At 42.2% G+C, this 15,813-nt stretch overlaps 1 protein-coding gene and 1 non-coding gene across 4 annotated transcripts in view; both read left to right on the top strand.

Annotated features, from left to right (window-relative positions):
- Ncoa2 (nuclear receptor coactivator 2) overlaps nt 1-15,813 on the top strand; it is a 222,814-nt gene that overhangs the window by 36,454 nt on the left and 170,547 nt on the right. The window lies entirely within an intron of this gene.
- LOC113457772 lies at nt 2,386-2,489 on the top strand. Its single transcript, XR_003378269.1, has one exon. It is a non-coding gene; the product is annotated as a U6 spliceosomal RNA (small nuclear RNA).

Below are 15,813 nucleotides of genomic sequence, written 5' to 3' on the forward strand. Positions count from 1 at the left end.
CTGTATTTCCTGCCCCCCCCACCCTGCAGACTGTATTTCCTGCCTCTCCCCACCCTGCAGACTGTATTTTGAGTGTGCAGTTTTGCCCTCGGATATGGAATTTCTTACCTTTTTTTCGTCCTAACTTTAGAACTTGAATGTTTTAGGCAAAAATTCTTTCATGGTGTTTTCAGATTTGTAGCTAGGATAATCTTCACCCCCACCGTGTCTCTGTTTCTGTCCCTGTCTCTCTCCCAACATTTCCTGGTCTTGAAGATTTTAGCTGCATGCACGTCCTGTCTAGTTAGAGAGCCATGTGTCATGCTCTCCCCTTAGTTTCATACTCTTTGATTCTTTCTACCTGTATATCTTTATTTAGCTCTTCTGTCCACCAGTACTATATACATTGTATCACTTGTGGGAGAAATAGTTTATTTTTTTCGTTGCTTGCTTGTTGAGACAGTCTCAATATGTAGCTGTGGCTGGCCTCTCCCTCTGCCAGAGTGTTAAAATTAAAGGCATAAACCACCACACCTGGCTCTAAAACATCATTTTATAATAATAAGATAAAGAATATTTTGTTTCTGGAATACTCCCAAGATAATCAGTGTTTTTTTAACTTTGTTTTGAGCAGTAAAAATAAAACTGTGTATGGTATCTCCACCTTTCTAAATATAAAATCGCAAGCTTTGACAAATGTTTATAATGAGATATATAGACACAAATGTATATAATTAGAAATCTTATTGTATTTTTAAAATCACGCTCTGCTTAGACTGGCCACCTTGCTCTGTTCTCTTTGGTGTGAATGGAGTTGACACCTTTGCACCTGGCTGCTTAGTGTTAGCTTATTTTTCTCACTGTGGACAGTTCCCCAGAATGCAGTCACACCCGGCCTATTAGTCCACTCACCAGGTAAGGGAGCTTTGGGCTGCTTCCAGATTCTAGTCTTTGCACCAAAGCTGCCAGGAGCCCTCGCATGCTCTCTCGAATGAGAATGTCCTACTTAGACTCAGGCAATGGAGCACTTGGTCACTAGTTGGGGGAGGCTAGATGGTTCAGCCTTGCTGGAGGAGGTATGCCATTGCAGGGCTTTGAAATTTGAAAGGCCCACCTAGTTCCCATGTGCACTCTTCCTTTCTGTTAAAGGATGTGAGTTCTCACCTTTTGCAAGGCTTTTCCCTACCTCTCGCTGCCAGCCTGGAGTTGAAAGCCAAAACCAACTCTTTGTCTACGTTATCTTCTCACAGTAAGAGAAAAGTAGGTATCTACTACACACCTGACCATAAATCTCCATTGTACATTAGGGTTAGTATCCATGAATGGGCTTGTGGTAAATCTTAGCTTGTTTACTTAACTTGCTCAACAAACTCCAAAAGTTTGTAAAGAAACTTTTAAAGTAAGTGCCCAGTAGCTTTGCAGAGAATGGCCTCTAAATACACTTCTCTGCACTAATCTAACAAAGTACAGTTTCATTGCCGACTTTCCCCAGCTCACTAACTTACATGATCACCCTCACCCTCTCCACACACACGTTTGCTTGCTTTTTTTTTTTTTTAAATTAGATCTTTTTGGTCAATATAGTAAATTTTAAAGAGAGCAGCAGCATGCAGTGTGAGATGCCCTTGTCTGTCAGTGATGCTCAGGCATGGAAGGTGGGAGCCTTAGGCCAGGTCACTTTGCTTGTTAAAACTGCGTATGTTCTGTGGTTTGGTTTAAAATACTTGAAATTTTCCAGAAGTTATTTGATTCTTCTTAGGAGGCTGAGTTTCTGATTCCCATTAACCCCTACTTGACTGTCCCAGCCTCTGAACTGACTTATGTGCTTGTTCAGATAAAGGATTGCGTTTCATAAATATTGACATTTTCTTTGGAGAATAGAAATTTAGAAATGTGCTTACTCGTAATTAAATTGTTTCAGATTTTATAATAATGAATGTTTGGTTTTAAGATCTGTAAGATAGTTAATGGGGAAAACTAGAAACAGAATCTACTGTTTTTGAACAATAAGAGATAATATATAGCAAAATTTTTCATTTTTCCTTAAGGAGTTAAAAAGAGAGTACATACGATTTAAATTAAGTCTCTTCACCTCCCACCCCAGCTGAGGCCCGAGTCCAGGCTTCATGCTTAGTGTTCTACAAAATTAACCCCAAATTAAGTTTTTATAATCACAATTTTATTTAAAACGTGTTTAAAGTTTATATTTAGTCTTTCACTGAAGCTACAGTTTTCTTGTAAACATGTCTTCTCTAGACAGAGTTCTGAGGTGTGGACTAGTGTTGAAAGCCATTAAGAACTTAGATCAGGGTCTTCACTTCAGAATTATCCAGAGTAATTCTAGACCAAATTTTGATTCATCTTATTATTATTTCAATTTGGCCCTTTAAACAAAGTTTATCTTTAGTGTTTGCTTTGGCAACACATATATTAAAATTGGAACAATACAGAGGTTAGCATGCCCCCTGCACAAAGATCACATGCAAATTCATGAAGTACTCCATATTTTTTTTAAAGTGTAAATCTTTATTACTTAAATGATGTTTGGTCTGAGTGCACATTGGGCTAGTACTCTACAAATAATATTTTAGTTGGCAAAGATACTTAATCCTGTTCATATGGAAAGGGAATTATAATTAAAACCAACAACCTGCCTTTCCAGGGTTGTGGCTAGGGATGCTCTGGTGGGATGATTGACTGGGAGCATCAAGGCTTTTAGGGCCCTCTTAAAGATGTGTAATGAGCTGCCCTTAAATGCAAGGGTTCTGTTTGCACTAGTAATTAAATTCATACTGAAGACTGGTAGGGCAGCTTGCTATTTATGTGTTTTGTCTTGGGATTGTAGTAACTTAAAAGGTGAGATGAAGGGATTAAATAGGGGAATTTTTAATAAATTGTAGTAGAAAAACATGTGCTAACTTCTCAGCTATTAACCAGTTTACCTGAAGACTAAGAACTTCAGCGCACACATCTAGGTCTTCCCTGCTCTTCACTCCAGGGGTAACTCAGGTGCCGTGCTTTACTCCTTGGTCCTAGGATGACTTTGGAGACATTAAAAGTGTGCTAGGACTTGCTTGATGATTCTAGGTGGATCAGTTTGCTTAGAGTGGGCTGCTGCTGTTTAATATGCAGTATGTTTTCCCACAGTCCTGTCTGAAGGTGGGGGGCATCTCCTTGTGATAGGCACCATCACCGTTTCTGTGATTGTTTTGTCATCATCTTGATACTGTCCTTTGGTAAACAAGCACTTTTAAGTGTGATAACATTCAAGTTGTACTTGATGTTGCTGCTTTAGTGCCGTGTCCGGGGTGGCAAAGGCTCAGCTGTATGTGCTTAGGAGAGTTCTGTGGTTCCTGTCCTTAGTGGTAGGTATTTCTGTATTTGCTGTACATCTATTCTTTAACATGTGGCTGTTGACTTGGTTGAAAGTCATTTGACCACAGGTATCCAGCTCGCTTTTGGATCTGTAGTCTAGCACTACAACTATTCCCATTGTGGTATCTTGATAACAATTGTGAGGCTGATGAGTGCAGGTCTTTAAACATTGTTCCTTTACACTCTTTGTTTTGGTTATTTTGGGCTCTGGCATCTCCACATGAATTTGAAGATTCACTCTCCATTTCTATACAAAAAACCATTGTAATTTTAGTGGAGCTTCATTGGCTGTCTAGTTGATTTGGGTATTTGTCATTTTAATGGTATCCTGGTGTTTCCCCTTGCAGAGTCCTCACCTTGACTGTTAGTCGAGTATTGTAGTCTTTCGGTTGTTCATTGCTCTCATGCTCTCATGGAAATGCACACTGACTTTTCTATACTTTTTTTTGTACACTGGTAGAAGAGGTGATCTAAAATAGATTTGAAAAGACTAGAATTTGACAAAAATACATGAGAAGCATGTTCCAAGCAGAGGAAACTCACTTAGTTTCTACCTTCACCACCCTCGGCAGAAGAGACAGAGCACAAACAGCCAGAAAGCAGGGAAGAGCTGTGTTGGGGAGAACAGCACATATAACTCTAGAGAAAACCTTGATGTCGGGAATGTCGGGCCTGGGCCAAGGGAAGATGACCTAGGCCTCACCAGCGACAATGCTCCTGGTTTAGTGAACACAGCTAGCGTTTGTAGTGGCTCCATTAGATGGTTCACAGTGCAGTGCTGTGGCAAGAGACTAGGATGAAAAGACCCACATGTACCCTTTCCAGGCAGAGCAGGAAGCCCTGTGTTCTTAAATGTTTCTGCTGGTTTTAAAATGTTAACCAACCAGAATTGATGACTGGCCTGCTTTTTAGGAAGAAAGGTATTACAGAAATTTGTTAAACGTCTTTCATATTGACATATGTAATGTTTGAAAGTGTCTAGGCATTATCTATCCTTTCTCCAATATTAAGTATAGACAGGGGTCTCTACAATTTTTAGTTTGTAAGTAGTGTTTTCCTGGGAGATCCTGGGGTTTTCTAAACCCTAAGACAGGTAGATATTCTTAATTAGGTTCCATGTGAAAATACCAAACACTTTTTTTTGTTGTTGTTTTGTTTTCCGAGACAATATTCTCTGTAACAGCCTTAGCTCTCCTGGAATTCCCTCCGAAGACTGGGCTGGCTTCGTACCCACAGAGATCTGCTTACCTCTGTCTCTCAAGTGCTGGGATTAAAGATGTGAGCCACCATTGCCTGGCAAAAATTCCAAGCTCTTATCTGGTAGTTCCACTTAGCTTCCATGCTGGTCCACTTCTGTTCCCAGAGAGAAGCCAGAAGCAGCAGATGGAGTTAGAAGCGAAGTGAAATCACGAGGATTGTTCCTCAGAGTCAAGATGGCAAGCACTGGGTTCCCCTGTCTCTCACTGTTGAACTGTCCCTGTCGGACATGCTGTCAGTGGCAGTCTTTCTGTTGAATTTTGGGCATGACTTGGGGGAGATTTCTTAGCTGAGGGCTTTAGGCACTATACTGGAGTTAGGATATGTCAGGAATTGATCCAGTCTCAGTAGATTAAAGATTCTTTGGGGATAGCATTCTCTTCCCAATATATAATACCTTAATTTTGTTGGATTTGCATTTACAGTATTATAGACAGTGTGCTAATTGCCATAGTGTCTGTATGGGTTAGACAGCTCACAAGCATTTGAAGACCAACATCTGTGCCAAACACTTTTATTAATTACAGCAGGCTTTGATTGTCTTGATTTATCCCATAAATAAATTCATTATATTGGAACTGCTCAAATTTCTGAGAACAGTTATTAACTCTTCGAGAATCTGTTACTCAGAGTGCACATCTTCTACTCTGAAGCAGACTGCCGGGGTTTTCCTTAAAAATGTGTGTGTATGTGCACAAACATTTGCATGAGTGCAGACATGCCACTGTTCATCTGTTGTGGTCAGAGGAATCAGTTCCCTCCTGCCATCATGGTCCCATGGATAAAAGTCAGGTCAACAGGGAGCAGCCATCTTTAACTCCAAGACATCTCAGCAATACAGGTTGTTATTTTTAAAGATTGATGTTATGCAAGTATATTCTTCATAGAAGATGAAGCATGTTTTCATTATCCTTAGCATTGAACTCTTCATGAATACCTAAGAGATGCAAATGTTTCCCTGACAGACACCATAGGCTAGATTTGCACACACTGTATATTTCCTTCTTTCTGGTTTTTATGAGACAGGGTCTCATGTAGCCTAGGCTGGCCTTACGCTTGCTTGATAGCTGAGGATAACCCTGAACTTCTGATCCACCTCTACCTACCTCCTAAATGTTGGGATTACAGGTATGTGCCACCACACTTGGTTCATACAGTGCTGGAGATTAGATGCAGGGCTTCAAGATTGTGAGTTAAGCACTCTGCTTGCTGAGTTACAGCCCCAGTTTCCTTTTTCTTTTTTTCCTTTCTTTTAATTGTACAGGTGTCTAAACTGGGTATGATTAAGTATTTTAAAGTGTCACATAGTTATATAGTGATGATTTTATTTAAAACCAATTTAGGTCATTTAAAAACTGCAAACAGTCTAAGAAAATAAAGTGATGGGTGTTTTGTATTGCTGGTGGTGGTTTTAAATGTGTTTAGAATTAGAGCTGAAACCTCTGTTAGAGGACCATAGACTGGCACAAATAGAGGGAGAGTAATGTCTTCTTTTACGGGCGAATGTCTTTCGTCTGATGCTACAGCATGTTGATGGCCTCTAGAGCAGGGTTCAGTGGGCAGTGTGTGAAATGAAGATTAAAAATGAGACTGGTTTTCTGGTAGTTAGCCAGTGCCTTTATAAACACACCTGAAGGTCATTGGAGAGCTGAAATGTACCCCAGAAGTGATTATGCTACAGCAGACAGGATCACGGAATAGTGCACTTAAATTGTAGGGCTCACACTGCAATGACGGAGTTCTGGGTCATGGAGATGGGGGCTGGTTGCTGGCACTGATACTCAAAGACTGTGCCAGGTAGGAAGGCACGAGGCTGAAAGGTCTTGTCCAGCTTCTCCTGCTTCTCCCTAAGAGACGTGCACGACTTTAGACAACTCTCTTTCACTCTAAACCTTCAGCGTGTGCTTCCTTTTGGCTCTTTGGGTGTGTTAAGATTGAACACAGACTTGCGCATATTAGGCAAGCCTTCTACCTGACCTTCTTTCCTGTTCTGTAGGACTTATAGTTCTGGTTTTTACCAAGTATGTGCGATGTTTGATTTTTAAGGTCTCTTTCACCTATTCTACCAAAAGAGATTTTTCCAGATTATAAACCAGCATTATTTTCAAAATTTCCTGTTAATCATAACATTTAAAGATGAGTTAGTTTTCTTCACACAGTAAGGTGGTTGGTTTTCCTAATTATTGGTGATAACTCATCTGTCTGATCTCAACCTTATGTCAGATTGCTGCAGTTGTCAAAACATCGTTTGCCTTAATAATTTGGACCCAACAACTTAATGTTTTCTAATGGAAGAAATAGAAGCTCTCAAAAGTAAACACTTTAAAATGATGGCATCTCAGTTTAGGGTGGTTTGAATGAGCCGTAATCCTCCATTATGTGCAGAAGGAAAGCCTGTCTGTCTCCTGGTGTCACCTGCTGTGGACGCTTCTTCTCTAGATGAAAGCAGACTGCATCAGAAACAAAGTCCACACTTCATCTGGCTACACTATTTGAGTAGGGCACGAGATGTAGGTAGATTGCGAATAATTTATTACATCATAACAAACATTTAGAACAGAAAATCTGAGAGTGCATTACATTATAGTAACAATAATTACCTTTTTGGGGGAAGCTTGGGCTTCAGCTGTTCTGTGCACTGGTCACGATTGAGATGGATTTCTTTCTCAGCTATTCCCATCTTTACTGTGAACACCTAGTATACTTCATAGTTCATTCAAAGTAATAGGCAGTAAATGATCATTTAATTATAAAAATTAGTAGAGTTACACACAATTTTGTAAGAACAGGATACTACAATTTGGAAAACTTTGAAGAGTTGACATGTCATAGTGGGTACCATCCTGGGCATAGGTCACGTGTTACCTTTAGTTTATACTGAATGGGGGGTATGGTGAGAGAGCCTTGTTCCAGCCTCAAATTTTGATCCACATAAACTGGAAGCATTGGCGATTTTCTTTTCAACAATTTGAGCTCCAGCTTCCTCAGCATTAGTATTAACTTCACAATGGATAAAAATATTACTGTAAAAGCACCCAGTACTTTGGAATATAGTGACTGTTTATTAAAAAGATTAAAAGGGTTTAAACCACACAAGACTAGTAGTGATTATTTTAAAGCATTGCTTTGAGCATTCTGTTAAAAAGTAAATTATAAGGTTAATTGGATCATGTGCATGGAGAGATAGATCCCTTGTGACACTTTGAGAACTTAAAGGAGCTGCGGTTATAGAAGAATGCGCTCTTTGTGATGTGTGTGTGCATGTTTGTGTTTGTGCTCACGTGCCTGTGTATGGAGGCCAGAGGCTACCTCAGGCATTGTTCCTTGGGGGTGTTCACTTGTTTTGAGGTAGAATTTCTCACTGGCTTGGAATGGACTGATTAGGCAAGCCTGGGAGCCAGAAAGTCCCAGGAATCCTGGAATTCTGGTCTCCCCCCACCCCCCTTTCTTTTCTTTCCTCCTTCCCTTCCTCCCTCCACCTTTTACTTTGGTAGTATTTGATTTAATTTATTATCTTATTTTTATTTTTAGTGTTTCAAGACAGTTTTTCTCTGTAGCCTTAGATGTCCTGGAACTCTCTCTATTAATTTTATTTTTAAGTGAGTTTTTAGAATTGAACTCTTGTCCCTGGGTTTGCATACAAGGTAGGCAGGTAGACTGAGCCATCTCCGTAGCCCAGAAATGACTCTTTTTTTGAGCAAAGCCAAACATTGACCAAATAAGAAATTGCAATCTTCAAGATACAAACTATAGAATAAGTAGACCAAAATGAAATCAGTGAGTTGCCTGCCAAGACTTAAAATTGCATCAAAGAAATCCTCTGAAGACACAAACCCGGGGGAGTATTCACTGGTGGTCCATTGACCCGGCTGATACCCGCGTGTAAATTATATCCACCCAGGTATGAAAAATGGGAGTATCACTTGAGGTCTCTGTCTAGATTTCCTTTTATACTTACTAACAGAAAAGTGTTGAAAACATTCTATTGGGAATGTTCTTGCTGAATTAGCAGAGTTGGTGGCTGGGTGTCCAGCCTGACCCCTTCCATAGCAGCTGTGCTTATAAAGTAATGGACCTTCTCAGTATTTTTTGTTGTAAGTTTTCAGAGGACTTATTGGAAAATTCTGTGTTGGTTAATCTTGCTACATTTTAAGGAATTTTAAATGAAAAAATGATAGAGTCATGGAAGTAATACCCTTTATGAGAACACTTTGACTGCTCAGTCTGTGAGGCTACTCGACTCAACAGGCCTGGGCTGGTGCTGAAGGCATGAGGATCCTTGGAGAGCCTCTGGTCTTTAGTTCTCTGTGGAATGCTGGGTTCTGATGGCAGTTGATGATGGCATAGAAGCAACAACCAAGGAAAGGTATGCACCAGGGAAGAGTAAAGACGGGTCTGCAGAAAGCAGCAGCTTTTCCTTTGGGTCTTCTTGTATTGAGCCACCCACTCTAGAAGCTGATCTTCCTTCTTCTGTTAACCTAACTCTTCTAGGAAATACCCTTTAGACCACCCACTTAAATCCAGTCAAGTTCCCAGCTAAGGCTATCTGTCACAGCCACTGTAGAACAGTTTTCTGTGCTTAGGTCCTGAATATGCACGGCATTCTGTGAAAGAGTATGGAAACGTTCTGTCTTGCTGTTATTCATAATAAGGCTTTATACACACTCAAGGTAGATGCCATATGATGTCAAATGAAAATAGCTGTGGATATACCACAGTGTGCTAACATGAGTTCCTTGGGGCTGTTAATATTAAAGAAGATGCAATTGGTGTGATGCTAAATTTCTCAATTTCATGCTGGAATCACAACAAGGGAAGAGTGTTTTATAAACGTTAGTTTTGGTATAAAGAGTTCCCTTACGCACTGGAGTGTAATCTTGTAGAAACTCATCCTGTTCCACATATAGATGTAAAACAGTTCACAATGACATAGCCATAATAGAGCATTAAAGAAGTAGTGACAAGATTTCTGTCTCCTTCGTAAGAAGATATGAAAGTGTTCCCCACTGTCAGAGGTTATCGTCTGCTGACTTGAGACACAAAGTCACTTCTTCTTTTTTTTTTTTTTTTTTTTTTTTTTTTTTTTTTTTGGTTTTTTGAGACAGGGTTTCTCTGTGGCTTTGGAGCCTGTCCTGGAACTAGCTCTGTAGACCAGGCTGGTCTCGAACTCACAGAGATCCGCCTGCCTCTGCCTCCCGAGTGCTGGGATTAAAGGCGTGCGCCACCATCGCCCGGCCAAAGTCACTTCTTGAACTAAAACTCGGGAAGTACAGTTGGTTCCAGTCGGATCCACACAGAGTGTTGGGACCACCCTACACCCTACACTTCTATCAGGTGAAGTTTCTCTCTGAACCTTTGCTAATCATCTTTTTCTTTGTGTGCAGCTGTGGATGTGCCTTTCACCCTATCTGTTAGATCTCAGGTAAATTTGTTTTTATGGTTTTTGGATATTTTCAGTTTATTATTGAGGCAATTTCAACAATGTGTACTTTTCTACATACAATATTTTTCGTTGCACATCATTTTCAAGTGTCAACTTCGAGTTGTCTGCATATTCTTTGCTGTTGTACCTGTGATTCTCATTATGCCCTCCCGAAGTTCTCTTTATAAAGCTGCCCCACCCTGGGGTCTCCCCCATGCTAGACAAGAGCTTTGTTTGACTCCCATGCCTACTATTGCTGTTTTACTGTGATCCAGCCTAGGACCTTGTGGATACTAGGCAGGCGCTCCCCATTGAACTAAACATTCAGCTCGGCTTTATACACCTCATGTTTTGCCCCCAGCATAATTTTTGTGGCCACCAGGTCCCTGATGAGCTCTTAACTGAACTGAGCTTGACCTCAGTACCTCTGGCCAGTTGTCCATGGCTGTGGCTAGCTTTCCTTCCGGCTTTTGCCTCACTCTTAGTCATAAAAATGATTTTTTTCTCTACCCTACCAATATGCTCTTTTTCAAGTGATCTCATTCACCTTTGTGTGAGTAGCTTCTAAACCTGCCTGACCTTTCCTGAAGCTCTGACTGCTTGCTTGACATCTGGCTGGTATCTTGCTCACACCTTCAGTGTCACTCAGTGTCACAGGACAGACTGAAACCAGTTGCCTCCCCCACCCAAACCAGTTCTTCCCTGGTCTCCTGGTTTCTGTGCTCTTGCACCACACACCTTGTAGCGATCAGCCTCCTACTGTCCGCATGTCTGTCTGGGTGCACCAAAGCGATCAACCTCCTACTGTCCACATCTCTGTCTGGGTGCACCAGTAGCGATCAGCCTCCTACTGTCCACATCTCTGTCTGGGTGCACCAGTAGCGGTCAACCTCCTACTGTCCGCACATCTCTGTCTGGGTGCACCAGACCTCCTCATGCAGTCACTTCCCAGTTCTGGCCAGATGTTCAGTATGGCCGACTGAACCCTTGCAGCTGCCAGCATGCCCAGACCCTCTCTTGGGGTTTAGTGCCCTGACGAAATAGGCAGGAAGTTCGTACCTTTGCCTGGTCTTCTACAACACTGGCCAGGCACACCTGTGTGGGTTGCTTGGTCCCTTATGACCTCCCTGGTCCTGTGATTCAGCATGAGAATTTGGGCTCTGTTCTGCCTTCCCCAGATTCATCTTCTCAGGGAACTCTGCTGCCCACATCTCTGCTTTGGAAAAGGAATCAAGGGCCCTCTCCTGGAGCCTCTGCAAAACCCACAGACTGTGTGCCTTTGTAGGTAATTCATGTCAGTTCTGTGCTGTGCAGGTGGCTGTCTGGAGCTGTTCTCTTAGCTGGCTCAGCATCTCTGTGTGTGGTGCCTACTGGACAGAACAGTCTCTTACTCATCTTTTTCTTTCTTGTTGTCTAAGCAGTTAGCACAGACAGGAAATACTGATTGAGAAGAATTAAACTGTTGCAGTTGGCTTTAGTTTCTTTTAATGAAACTTGTAATCACTTTCTTCCTAAGAATCCTATATTCCCTGCTGTATTGAAGGGTGGTGTACTTACCCATGCCAGTGACACACACCATCTCTTCTTCTCCCTTCTCAGCCACCACAGGGCTTCTCTGTGTAACAGCCCTGACTCTACTGACCAGACCAGGCTAGGCTCAAACTCCCAGAGAGCCACCTGCTTCTGCTTCCCAAGTGCTGGTATTAAAGGTGTGCATCACCACCACCTGACACAAGCCTCTTCTGTGTAGCCCTGCTCCCGAGTGACCAGCATCTAACTTATTTTTCTTAATTGCATAATATAATAAGGCTTTGGCATTCATTGATTTATAGTCTAACAGGCCTAACTTCTATATATTTTCCCCCGGTGGTGGCCGTGCACACCTATAATCCCAGCACTCAGGAGGCCGAGGCAAGCAGATCTCTGAGTTCGGGGCCAGCCTAATCTACAAAGCAACTTCCAGGACAGCCAGGACTACAGAGAAACCCTATCTTGAAAAACAAAAGGGGGAAAAAAAAAGAATTCTTTTTACAGCTTTTAACAATTCATGATAGTATTATAAAATATAAGGTAAGAGCTATTGTGTGTGAGTTGAGTACAGATCTGCAAATATCAGAAGCAAATCTCACTGTCCTTGTCTGTTCCTTCACCTGTAGAACAAAGGAGATTCAAAGAGATGTGATCCATTTTATTCACATTAAAAATCCTTTTTGGGCACCCGTGACTCTGCAGCTGCATCTTATGCTGATGGGATTTGCATTATTAACATGGTGGCTTTGGAGGGGAAATCACGATTAGCCTGTCCCTTAGCCAGTCAGCATTCTGAGCCTGATGAAATCCCACCCAGTTACACAGTTGGGAATAACCGGGGGTGGATACACTCAAATCGCAGTCAGTATTAACTGGCTGACATGCCTAACCTTTGTTTTTCCTCAGCCTGACAGCTTGAATGTGGAGATGGATGGTCTAGCTTGTCTTTACCTTCCGACCTCCTTCCCCTTCTTCCTTCCTTCCCTCCCTCCCTGCCTGCCTGCCTGCCTGCCTGCCTTGCACTGGCTCTGGTGGTCTGTGGTGGAGGCGCTAACTAGGCACCTGCAGTCCAGTGGCAGGCTGTGGAGCTTCTCCTCTCTTGGGTCTTTTGGGATAGCACAGCGTCTTCATTTTGTGAAAGGAAACAAACAGCTTGCTGTGCTGGCATTTTTCAAAGGGAAGAGGCAGCTAGCTCAGGTTCAAATTGATAGTCACTTCAGTGGTAAGCTGAAATTCCAGCTTTAGCCGGTATAAGAATACTGTGCTCCTTGCAGACCCAGACCTGGACCTAAGTCTCATTTTGCCTGTCTCTGTCAACAGAGATGTTGCAAGAAGAAATAATTAACGCTCAACAACCACTTTGATACTTACACCTAGTGACTGTAAACAGTTATTAAAGCTATGACACAGGTCAGAATGGCAGAGCCAGGGTGCGGGCCAGAAAAGCAGGCTTCTTTGTAGCTCTGAATCAACAGGAAAGTGTTGCACTCCAACTCAGATAGTGTGATGAAGTTGTAGTGTTAAGATTCTGTCTGTAGCTGGGTGTGGTGGTGTGTGCCTTTAGTCGCAGCAGAGGCAGGTAGGTCTCTGTTAGTTGGAAGCATTCAGGTCTACATAGTGAGTTCTAGGACAGTGAAATCTAGCGAGGCTCTGTCTCAAAAGCAAACAAAAACCAAAACAAACAGATGAAGACTGTTGGTTTCTGCACATTGGAAACCATATCAGGTAACTCACTTCTGATCATGGTAGGATAGATATATACAGCGTTGTAGACTATAGTTCCTAGGGGGGGCTGGCCATTTCAGGGGAAACAGCCTGCACTGCTTGAGCTTGTACCCCATGATGGGTATGATGCAGACTTGCAGTGTGGTGGGGGGATGGTTGGGCCTGTGGCCCTGGTTTTGAGGCTTGGTCATTCTTAGCTCTGCTTATCCCATCAGTTTTAATTCTCAGTTACCCTTCCCTCTGTCCAGGACTGTTTTCTGACCTTTGGAAAGTCACTTTGCATCTCTCTTCTTCATTCACTTTTTAAATGCCTCTGTGTTTGTGTGTGTGTATGAACAGGTGTGTGAGCATGTGAATGGGTGGGTGTGGAAACTTTCTTATGCTTTGGAAGAGCCTTGGCAGAGAACATTAGGCACATCAAAATGAGAAAAGCCTGTGCGCACTGAAGGTTTTCTAGCTAAAGCAAGTCTGAATTAAGAGTGAGTCTCCATACTAACAGACTCTCACAAGTCACCTGTGGTGGGGCCCAGTGTGTGTGTGTGTGTGTGTGTGTGTGTGTGTGTGTGTGTCCCTGGAGAAGCCAAGCTTGGTTGCATCTGACCACTGTGAATTGTTTTGTAGCCCCTACTTCTTCCTGTTTCCCTTCAGGGTTGGAGAGAGAGGGTCATGCTCATGTCACTGGCTCCGTAGCAAAAGTCAAGCTATCTTCTTCCTTAAAATGCTTTGAAATTTTATCTGACTGGAAAATGACATTTCTGAATTTGAGGAACACTCTGGACTGAGGAAAACTTTACAAGCCATGTGTGACACGTTTACGAATTCTTTGATAAAACTTGGCTATGAGGGCCTTGAAGGTGATTAGCCCCGTGTCCTGTCTGCCTTTTTACTCCCCGGGAGCAACTGTATTTCATTGTTGGCGATCTTTTGTATCTTTATGAGATGATAATTTAAATTTCAGATGTGGTTAATTTTCAGGCCTCACATCTAACTACTAACATCCACGGTGTGACAGGCCTAACCGTTTGCAGGCGTGGCTGGAGCACTTGGCTGTGAACTGAGTCGTAGAGTACCTGGCTGCTGTAATTCACTGCACAATGGTGATTGGGCCTCGGCATTGGATGGATCATGCTAGCATCAACTCCACATGAAATAGATGAAGTGTCTTCTTGAGGCAGTTTAGTGTTTATTATCTTTTATAATGATGTTTAGGGCTGTGTTTTATCTGTTAATAAACAGCCCTTGACATATATAATCCTGTCAGAATATGACCGTTTGGTTTCCTTCCTTGGTCCTGCTTTGATCCCTGCCTGGATGCAGAGAGAAGCCGCTGTCTGCCTGCCTGCCCACTGTCTACTCTCCAGCTTGTCCCCAGTGCTCTGCTCTTGGTGTCAGTGGTAGAAACTTTTGAGACTTGTTGGACTTGTGGATGGCGTCAACTTTACCTGCCTGACTGGAAGTGGGCAGAGTGTGGGCAGAGCTAGCAGGCGGGTGTATGGTGAGAATAGAGGGCTGCCCCTGGGTAGAGAACGTCTGCTGAGGGCGCTCACTGTTTCCAGCACTCCCCTTCACACTTAGTGTTCTGTGTTCTACTCAGAGACCCGCCCGCCTCTGCCTCCTGAGTACTGGGATTAAAGCCGTCTGCCACCGCCTGGCCTACTTTCCTGGAGAATTTATATTGACTGTGTTCAGTTTCCTCTTAACCCTGAAGTGAAGGCCATTTCAGCCCAGATTCAGCTAATGAAAGGAAAGTGGGCAGGGCTTGTCCTGGAGTTTTGTCACTCACTGCTCAAGTGTTGCACGTCACCCTTGAAACGGCACGGCTTTAGAACAGGTCTGCTATTATTTAATAAGGTTTTAATGATATTTTGGGAAAGATGTTAAGCTTGACAAAATAGAACCTTAGGAAAAGTGTAAGTAGATTTTTTTCACCAAGTTTTAAGGGATGATTTGAGTATATTTTAGTTCTTGTGCTTTTGCAACTTAGAAGATTTTCACCAAATTACAGAGGGCGCTAAATGTTTCCTTGCAGCAAAGCAGGATGTAATGTAACAGCTAATGACTGAGATGCTATGGAATGTACAAGAAGAGTCCATCAATACCATAAGTGTACCCAGTGCATTCTAAAAGTGTCTGCAGTCGTCAGGGAGTCGGCACGCGAGGCTGGAGAAACACATCAGTTTCGTCTGAGGATGACCAGGCAGAAATGTGGAAACAACTGAGCCATTTGCATTTTCTTCAGAATAATGATAATGCACTATTAAACTGGAAGTGTCTCAGCAGTCCTTGTTTTATTTGTATTGGACAAATATTAGGGAGAACTAGAAATTTATGCTTTAAACTGAGGGAAATAATTGGTTGGATTATTTCATATTCTTATGTGTCTGGATCTGAAGGACGATCATAAGTCTTTCCATTGAGTTTTGTTAGTTTATGGTCAATTAATATTTTATGACTTTCTGAAATTGACTACTTAAAATTAGATACTTTGAATTTTTTTTTTTTTTTTTTTTTTTGGTTTTTTGAGA

This window comes from Microtus ochrogaster, linkage group LG5 (assembly GCF_000317375.1).
Source record: "Microtus ochrogaster isolate Prairie Vole_2 linkage group LG5, MicOch1.0, whole genome shotgun sequence".
NCBI lineage: Eukaryota > Metazoa > Chordata > Mammalia > Rodentia > Cricetidae > Microtus > Microtus ochrogaster.